The sequence below is a fragment of the Canis lupus genome, chromosome 13 (genome assembly GCF_003254725.2).
Source record: "Canis lupus dingo isolate Sandy chromosome 13, ASM325472v2, whole genome shotgun sequence".
NCBI classification, from domain to species: domain Eukaryota; kingdom Metazoa; phylum Chordata; class Mammalia; order Carnivora; family Canidae; genus Canis; species Canis lupus.
Window position 1 is genome coordinate 40,493,595 of NC_064255.1, and position 10,652 is coordinate 40,504,246.

The 10,652-nt window shown below is 35.8% G+C and overlaps 1 long non-coding RNA gene across 1 annotated transcript; it reads left to right on the top strand.

Annotated features, from left to right (window-relative positions):
• Window positions 1-7,061: 7,061 nt before the first annotated feature.
• On the top strand, window positions 7,062-9,938 carry LOC125752317 (uncharacterized). Its single transcript, XR_007401523.1, has 3 exons — window positions 7,062-7,211; window positions 7,706-7,837; window positions 9,733-9,938. It is a non-coding gene; the product is annotated as an uncharacterized LOC125752317 (long non-coding RNA).
• The last annotated feature ends 714 nt before the right edge of the window (window positions 9,939-10,652 follow it).

The window sequence follows — 10,652 nt, forward strand, 5'->3', positions numbered from 1 at the left end:
TTTAAAGTACTCCATCTTCTTTTTCCCATAAATTCCATATGCCACATAACTTACAGTACTGGTACTGTACACTGGTACTAGTAGGATATACTGATATAGATTAATACCCTAGTCAGCAGCTCTGGAAGGTGATAGCACATCCCTAGAAGTCCTAAGATTTGTGCAAAACAGGTAGCCTACACCAGCCCATCACAAATATAGAACCTAAATTCGATGAAAACCTTCTCTGGTTATTTTGAATAATATAGCAACAAATATAACTTTTTGTGGATATAACATGATTTCAGAAAAAAAAATTGAGATCATGTCTTTTAACATGAACAGTGTTACCATGAGATAACTTTTTTAAAAAAGAGATGACTTAAAAAAAAAAACAAAAAACAAAAAAAAAAAACAAATCCAAACACAACCACCCAAAGAGCTGGAAATAGACTTAGGTCTGGAAGTATGTGTAAAATTTAATAAGCAGAAAGGAAGAACCTAGATTACTCAATTGGGAGGAAAGTGTGAATAAAAGCCAGTGGTGGGGAAATGGTAAGGTATTTTGAGGGGATTGCTAGCAGAGCAATTTAAGTAAAATAATAAATTCATGAGAATTATAGGAGATCAGCTTGTCCAGTTTTGTTGGAGCCAGATTGTAAAAAAAAAAAAAATGTTAGATATAAAAGGCAACCTATGGAATGGAAGAAGATATTTGCAAATGACATATCTGATAAAGGGCTAGTCTCCAAAATATGTAAAGAACTGACACAACTCAATACCCAAAAATCAAATAATCCAATTAAAAAATCGAGCAAAAGACGTGAACAGACATTTCTCTGGAGAAGACAGACAGACAGCCAACAGACACATGAAAATATGTTCATCGTCACTTACCATCAGGGAAATGCAAATCAAAACTACAATGAGATATCACCTCACACTTGTCACAATGGCTAAAATCAACAACACAAGATGGACATGGAAAAAAAAGGAATAGTCGTGCATTGTTGGTAGGAGTGTAAACTGGTACAGCCACTGTAAAAAACAGTATGGAATTTACTGAAAAAGTTAAAAATAAAGCTACCCTACCAGCTAGCAATCACACTACTAGGTGTTTACCCAAAGAATACAAAAGCACTAATTCAAAGGGATACATGCACCCCTATGTTTATAGCAGCATTGTCTACAAGTAGCCAAGATATGGAAGCAGCCCAAGTGTCAATGGATAAAGAAAATATAATATATATATATGATTTCACTCATATGTGGAATTTAGGAAACAAAACCAGTGAGCAAGGGAAGAGAGAGATAAAGGGAGAGGCCGAGAAACAGACTCTCAGCTACAGGTTACCAGAGTGGAGGTGGGTGACCAGATGCGTAAGCTGGGTGACAGGGCTTAAGGAGTGCACCTGTCATGATGAACACCAGGTAATGTATGGAATTGTTGAATCACTATCTCATACACTGGAAACTAATAGAACATTCAGTATGTTAACTGGAATTAAAATAAAAACTTTAAAAATGTGTTAAATGTTATAAAAGAAATTTGAACCTGATCTCAAGTCATTCAATTTAGCCAAAAGTCTTTAAACATGAACAGTGTTACCGTGAGAGCATGTTTCACATGTTCAGAAATTGTTACTTGCATGCATTTTAAAATATATTTTTGAATTATAAGCGGTAGTTTAACTCACAATAAATGATTTCTAAACATACTATAATCCCATTTAAATGACTTGATAGCATTAGCATACACACATAAGCTTGTGATTAGCACACTTCATTATCTATTTTAAGACATGACTTTAGAGATTGCACATGAGAATGAGAGTATATGTTGAAAGGGCAATAGTTGGTGGGAGGCTACGTATTCAGCAATAAATTGTATTTTAGGTGGACATTTACGGATGTGGTGAGGTTCAATATCTTTCTATTGGAACATCTAGTTGTTCGCTATTTTGGTTGAATATACTATTGAGATGAGCGCAGAGGTTCAGGCTGGCACGTCAGGTCTCTAAGGATTAACCTGCTGATAAAAACCCAAAATCTCACTCTAGGAGAACTGATGGTACATTGTGTCCAATTGACTGAGATGAAATAAATTGGCTTTTTCTAAAATGCGTGCGTTGAAAATTCAAGCGTGTGATGATCACCAAAAAGGGGAAATCAGGGTGAAACTTTTTTTCATCAAAACAAGCCTAGCAATTTAAAAAAAAATCTTGGAGATAAATGTAAATTTCATGCTTCAAGGAAAAATTTAATAAATGTTTAACATTCTATTTCATGAGACAGACTTATGTATGCTGTTGACATAAGGCTAAGATGGAATAGACACTGCAAGTTAAGACTATATTTTAACTTACTTGAAGATAGAAAAAGCTGTTTCAAAATATTTATTCTTCTGTTAGGTTTGAAAAGAAATCTCACAAAGAAAGGTGAAATAAAATGTCACCTTCAAGCTTATTTAATAAGGACACCCAGATTAATTCAAATGTATTGCGATCCAAAGTTTCAATACCTGTTACTTCCCTGAAATATTGCATATTTGATAAAAACTTTTAATTTTGTTAATCAAAGATCACACATCTCCGTGATTTCATATGTAGCTCTTCTCAGTTAAGGAGCTTTAACCTGCTGGAGTGGCTTCTGGAACATGCAGTGTGAGTTACAAGTTTAGAAGACGTCAGTCACTAGGACAGGTTTGGTCCAGCCACATAAACTCAAGATATTTCTATCTCTGGGACAGTGCAGAAGTCAAATTGCTTCCCTTTCACTTCTGGAGTGAATTGAAACCAATAATTCTCACAGCCTCGAGTCTCTACATGGATACACACACCAAGTGCGGGCTGTAACTTTATTTTTCGTAACAATCTTGTTCTCACAATTTTCTCTTGCCCTGCTCTCTCTCCTCTGGTCTTTTTCTTTAGGCTTATTCAATTTTTCTATACTTGTACAATAAAAACAAAACCAACAAATTAACATTTCACTACCCTAAATCTCTCCTTTGTTTTTATTTGTTTGTTTGAATTTGCCTTCCAGATCCTCATCTCCTTCTTTGCCTAATGTCCTCAATGCTTTAAAATGCACTTTATTATTTTTTTTTTTTTAAGTTAACTGATCATTGGTTTCTGGACTCACCAGCAGTGGAGAATGAAGTATTTTTTGACGTGGATCATTCCTCTTAGTAAAGGACCTATCTTGACCAAAGGGAAGGGAGCCACCATGGGAACATGAGGCCATTGGGACATGGAGTCATCGGGGACCAAGGCGATGAGACAAGTCGACAAATTCCCAAAGCAGAAGGTGGGGAATTGAATTCAGAAAATATCCTAGGGGTTTACCTGGATTCATTGCCATGAGATTTTTTTTTTTTTTAAGATTTTATTGATTTACTTACTTAGAGAGAGAGCTCAAGTGAGTGGAGGGGCAGAGGGAGAGGGAGAAAGAATCTCACACAGACTCCACACTGAGTGCTGAGCCCAGGGACACAGGGTTGACCTCACAACCCTGAGATCATGACTTGAGCCAAAATCAAGAGTCTGGCCCTTAACTGACTGAGCCACCCAGGCACCCTATTGCTACAAGACTTTAAATTGCTTGAGTTGTTGCAGTGTAAACTCTTAAATTTATTTCCATCGCTTTTAATATTAAAGTCTTCCACGTACTGCACGTACTTATTAGAGTGACTGTCTAATACAAATTAAAAAAAAACAAATGAAATGAGTTCAATATCTCAGTGAATCAAAAGAGAAGTCAGAGGTCATAACTAGAGGTCATAGTGAAAATTCTGGCTCCCTGTGAATTTACAAAAGTTTTGATAGGATAAGCGATGATTTTTTTTTTTTTTATTCTACATAGTAGATAGTCAAGGTAGGAACAATATAAAGTAGATCAGAAAAATCCCTGAGTTATGCATTATGCATGTTTTTACTGCAGTTTTCTTAAGATTTGTAAGTATTTGGGATCTTTGAATGTGGGATGGTTAATCTTATACGTCAGTTTAGACCACAGGGTGCCCAGATTAAACACTGTTTCTGGGTGTGTCTGTGAGGCTGTTTCTGGATGGGATTAACATTTGAAACAGTGAATAGAGCACTCTCCCCCATGTGGGTGGACATCGTCCAACACTTCGAGGGACTGAATGGAACAAAAGGCAGGAGAAGGAAGAATTTGCCCCTCTTTCCTTGCTTCACTGTTGAAGTGAGACATCCCATTTTGTCTCCTGGGGACCTTGGACTGAGATTTACACCATTGACTCCTCTGGTTCTCAAGGCTTTGGTCTTGGACTGAATTACACCATTGGATTTCCTGGGTCTCCAGCTTACATTTGGCAGATCATGGGACGTCTTATCCTTCATAAGTGTATGGGTTAGGCCTTCATGGGTTTTGTATAGATCAAAAGTGTATGGGTTAATTTTGTATAAATTTATATATATATTTTATATATATATAATATATCCTTTATAAATATCCTATATATATATCCTTTATATATATATATATATATACACACACACACACACACATATATGTATATAAAAACTGATGTTCCTCTAGAGCTACCCTCAGTACAAAAATCTGTATTAGCCAGGGATTTTTAGAGAAATAGAACCAATAGGATAAATATATTCTATGATAAACACACATATAGCACATACACACATACATACAATATGTATTAGGATTTACATGTTATGATGTATATAACTTAACCTATATATATATATATACATATATATGTTTTTTTTTTTGTTGTTGTTGTTGTTGTTTTGCTACCAAACAGAAAAGACAACTTAGGAAGGTACTAGGCAAATGTCAGATGACTAGAAGTTGCAGCGAATTACTCTAGAAGCCATGCGGAGTTCTCATTTCGAAGTTGGGGGGAAATTATTTTACCAGACTTTCAAGAGAATATCTGAAGTGCTTGATAATGTTATAGCTCTAAGATATTGCTCCTGAGTTTCTAAAATTAAAATGGCAAAAAAAAAAGGAAAATGGCAATATTATGTTGCCCTCTATTATGTTGTCTATTCTTACAATTATTCTCAAATAATTTTTTCTTTAAGAAATTAATGCTTATTTTTTGAGAATAAACATATTTTTGGAGGAGTAACATATGTCCATGGTAGAAAACTACAAAAATATGTAGAGCATTTATGAGAGATGAGAAGTAAAAATGATTTTAATAACCTCTTTAAAATGAGAGGCATTAATGTATGGTTTAGTTGAATTTAGGAGAAGAAAAACCTGGTCAAACTGAAGAAATTATTGTAAGTTTTCTTCATGACGAGCTATTCTTAAGAAATTTCTCTAAAATTAAAAGAAAAAGTAGACATGAAGAGGCTTAGAGTTAGTATTTTATTTACTCGCTTCTTATTGCCATAGCTTAAATTTCTAGTTCATAAAATCCAGAGAAAAATAGGATATGCTCACACATCCTCTAATAGCTAAAATTAAAACTGCCAACTATTGGTAAGCGTATGAAACAACTGAAACCCTTATACACTGTTGATGCAAATGCAAAATAGTAGACCTGCTCTGGAAAAGTTGAGTCTTAGAAGTTCTCTATATATTCGGGGGGGCGGAGGGGGACAGTAGATGTATGTGGGTGTGTATGTGTCTGTATTTTTTTTCACTGCTTTAGTCAACTAAAGTAAAGCTTTACTGAGGCCCCAGGGCCATGGGGCTCAGGTAAGAGGCTGCCCTGCAGGGGAAGGAGGAACCCAAGGAGTGACCTTGGATTATATATATAATTATCCTATTAGTCTATTTATAGAATATGTATAGGTTTTGCTCATATAAGATTAAATATTCTAGACCTGTATTTTTTTTCTAAAAAGGATAATAGGTTGTGCCATTCTTTTCTTCTAATTCATCTATTTTTGCTTCTTGTTTATTCACTTATTTCTCCTGATTGTCTTAGTTTTAATTGTTGCTCTTTCATTTTCAATTTTTTTTTGTAGGTTTCTTTATTTTTTTTTTATTTTTTAAAGGTTTTATTTATTTATTCATGAGACACACACAGAGAGAGAGAGAGAGAGAGAGAGAGAGAGAGAGAAAGGCAGAGACACAGGAAGAGGGAGAAGCAGGCTCCATGTAGGGAGCCTGACATGGGACTTGATCCCAGGTCCTCAGGATCACACCCTGGGGCTGAAGGCAGCGCTAAACTGCTGAGCCACCCGGGCTGCCCGGTAGGTTTCTTTAGAAGTGAAAACAAGAATATGATTTTTTGGGAGGATGACTGGGTGGCTCAGTTAAACATCCAACTTTTGATTTTTGGCTCAGGTCATGATCTCAGGGTTGTGAGGTCAAGCTCTGTGTTGGGCTCTGTGCTGGACATAGAGCCTGCTTCAGATTCTCTCTGCCCCTCCCCTATTTCACACTCTCTCTCCCACCAAAAAAAAAAGAAAGAAAAAGAAAGGACTTTATTTTGAAAATATTTTAGATTTACAAAAGTGTTGCTAAGAAAGCACAAAGAACTCTGATCTATCTTCCCCAATTTCCCCTAATGTTAATATCTTACTTAACCATATTATATTTATCAAAACTAAGAAATAACATTAGTACAATATTATTAACTAAAATCCAGACTTCATTTTACCAGGTTTCCTAGTGTATCCCTTTTTCTGTATCAGGATCTAATACAGGCTAACACACAGCATTTAGTGATCATGTGATCATGTTTTCTTAGTCTCCTTTAGTCTGTGACAACCTTTGAGTCTTTCTTCATTTTTCATGACCTTAAGTGTTTTGTACTGGTCAGATAATCCACAGAATGTCCCTAAGTTGGATTGGTCTGATACTTTCTCATGATTAGCCTAAGGATATGGATTTTTGTGAAGACCACAGAGGTGAAGTGCCCTTCCCATCATCTCATAATGAGGGCACATGATGTCAACATGTTACTAATGAGGTTAACTTTGATCCCTTTGTTAAAGTAATATCTATAAAATAAATATTTTCCCTTTCCATACTAGAGTAATTTGAAACAAGAGTCATCTCCTCCAGAATGGAAACAACCTCAAAAATCCATCAATTATTGAGTGGCTAAACCATTCTATCATATGCAACAACACCTTGAAAGCATGATCTTAAGTGCAAGAAGTCATGCTCATAAGACTATATATTATATGATTCCATTTATATTACATTCTGGAAAAGGCAAAGCTATAGAGACAGGAATTAAACCAATTTGATTTTAGCCAAATTTGAATTGCCGCATATTTCATGTAAGCAGTGTTTATTATTTATTCTATTTTATCATTTCAATTCAAGAGTATCCATACTTTCATAAGAAATGAAAGAGTACATGGAATGAGGCAAAGTGGTCTGGGGACTAGAGATATTAGAGTGTTTGAGATCTCTGAATACACCTATGGTATCAAGGGACTCTTTTGGAAGAAAGGCATTGCTGCATATTAATGTGAAGAACCATTACTATACCTGGGGACCTTCTATTTGAATTAGTTCACTATATGTATTTTGGCTTGGGTACATTTGTAAAAGGGAAACAAATTGAAAAAACATTAATATGAATTACAGAAAATTAAAGAAATACATAAAATAAATGTTAATGGAATTATCACCCTAGCTGGCAAGAGTTTCTGAAGGGATTTTAAAAAGAATAACTATTTTAATGAAAGAAATTCAATCATTAACACCTCAACCACATTCACAACATATTTTTTTTCTTTTAAATATTTTATTTATTTATTCATGACAGAGGCAGAGACACAGGCAGAGGGAGAAGCAGGCTCCTTGTGGGGAGCCCAATACGGGACTTGATTCCAGGACCCCGGGATCATGCCCTGAGCCCAAGGCAGCCCAAGCCCAGCTCAACCACTGAGCCAACCAAGTATCCCAAGAAATTATTAATTAGTTGAACAAAATTGTTTTTTCAGAATTGTTTTTATTGGATAAAAGCGGTAATATTGTAATATACAGGATTATTTCTCTAAACTCATGACTATTACTTATAATAGATTTTTAGTTACTAACATGAAATTTGCTCTTTTTCTGCTTTTATAAAAGTCCTAAATAACACAAGAATATCTTCATGTGCCTCTCATTTATAGATCATAGACTTTTAAAATATAATTTTGCATGTTTCTTACCACGTTGGTGGATTTAATAATTCTACAAATAGGACATAGGAACGCTTGATAGGGTTGCCAAGTAAATGCAACCCTGAGAATGTGGTGTGGCTACAAAACCAGCAGTGTGTGCAAGAACGGAGACATACATGACTACTCTTGCACAAATGTTTTAGGTCTATTATGATTCACAAAAGCTTGTGACAGGCTTTTAAAAAGGTGACCGACAAGTCATAGAATATCTACCAGAAGTTAAGGAGCTCTAGAACAGCAAAACAGAACACTGTAGGAATAGTTTGGCTCCATGGGGTCTAAGGGAAGAAAATCAGTCATCGTTGGGGGCATTGCACAATGCAGGTGAAACACGCTCATATTCTCAAGGGACACGTAAGCTGCTCACTCTCATGAAATAAACAGTAGAACAGTGTCCGCAGATGATGTACCAAGAGGAGAGCCCTCATCACACCTCATGTGGCAGAAAGAGCACTGACTTAGGGGTTGAGAGTTCATAATCTCATCTCTGAAGTATATTATTAGAGTCTTGAACTTAAAAACTAGTTTTCATGAACGTTAGACTTCTTGCTGGTAAGACAAAGGAAAATAATACCTCTGGCTGTGCAAGAGTCGTTATGAAGATCACATATAATGATACATGTAAAAGCTGCTGTGGAATTTCAACCTCAGCACCCAATATACACTCCTAAGTAGCAGTGTTATAGACCAAAGGGTCTGCACTTTGTGGTCAAACATATGTGGCCTCCATCCCAGTTGTAGTATTCCCTCCCCTATTCTTTGTGTAATTAGTTCATCAACTTTTTTTATCTTTAGAATAATGATGTTATCTATCTCAGCATATTTTTTATTGGAAATTATATGAGATAACTCATCTAAAGCACGCAGTGCAGTGTTTGGCACATATCAGAGCTTCACGTAGAAGCTGATCCTTTGTTTCGTAATTTCTAACACTTATATTCACTTTGTGCTAGGCATGTGTATGTGTATGTAGCTCATTTAATTTTCACATCAACTCTTAGAGGGATCTATGAGTATCATATCCATTTTTTAGATGGGGAAACCCAGGTACATGACAAGTAAGGCATTTGTTTAGAGTCACACGATGAATAAACAATGGTACCAGGATTCAAAGTTAGGAAATTGGATCTCAGAATTCTGCTGTAAATCATCATATAATAATGTCTGCAAGTGGAATTGTTGAAAGCATATTTTTCATAATCATCTACTGTGTGTAGAACTCTGTTCTGAGGACTGTGCATATAAAGAGGAATAAAACAGAGTTTGATATATATTTAAGGCAACAGGGTCTGTAAAGAGCATGAATAATTTAAGGGAGAATAAGTATCCCTAAGTGTTTAGAAAGAGAAATATCTCTTAAAAATGTTACGTTTTTCAGTCCAAAGAGGGAAGCAGTCTTGTGTTTTGAGTTCTAGGTGGACCTTAGACAGGCAGAAATGGTGGAAAGAAGGGATTCTGGAAGAGGAAAGGTAGAAATTTAAGAATGTATTCAATGTGTCTTTGGGGAAGGGGCAAATAGAACCCCATTACAAGTCTTAAGTGATTTGACTGTGATAAAATTGCTACACTCCATAAACTTATAAATTTCTTTTTTTTTAATACTTTGTTTATTTATTCCTGAGAGATCTAGAGAGAGAGGCAGAGACACAAGCAGAAAGAAGCAAGCTCCCTGCAGGGAGCTCGATGTGGGACTCGATCCCGGGACCCCGGGGTCTCGCCCCGAGCTGAAGGCAGATGCTCAACTGCTGAGCCCCCCAGGTGCCTCTCATTATACATTTCTTATCAGTGATTCTATCAGGCTTAATTTCTGGATACCAAAGAACCAAGAGTCCTAACAGTGTAAAGTGTTCTGATTATGAGTTCAAAACTACTTTTGTTTGGTAAGAATTCCCACTACCATAGTGGGGATGGTTCATTTACCTTATTCAGATCTTTAGGAAGCAGTTGTTTTCACTGTGAGAGTGTGATTAAGTTTATTTTTGGGCGAGCCTCAAGTCTGAATACATTGTGAGATTTCTTATCAAAAGGAAAAATTGCCACTTTACACTTGATAAAATCTATTATTTTCAGATAGTTCCAGGTAGGAAGGCACAACTATTGGTAACCTGTAAAGATGGATCTCCTCCTGCTTATCAGAAGACCTTGAAATAGGGCCTCGGAGAAGCAGCTGGCTTGCAGCCTGTTATCCAAGGAGAAAGTCCAAGTTACTTCTTATTGATTGATGGATTGATTGATTGATTGATTTTTTTTTTTTTTTGCCAGGTTCAGTATAAAATACTATCCAAATTTGAAATGAATAGTTTGAGGAAAGACTGATCAAAATATGCCATGCAAAACTATTTCACCATAAGCAGTTAAAAAGATAAATAATTTAAGTCTCTTGCTCCTGTATGTGTATATTCATTGAAATTGAAGAGACAATATCCTGAGACCTGAGAGCTGAAATAATTCTTCTTTCCCTTATCTAGGTTGTCTACTCAAAATGGTGTGCCATATGTCTGTAAGCCATATGTCCACTATTTTTTAAAATTCTGATTTCTGCTA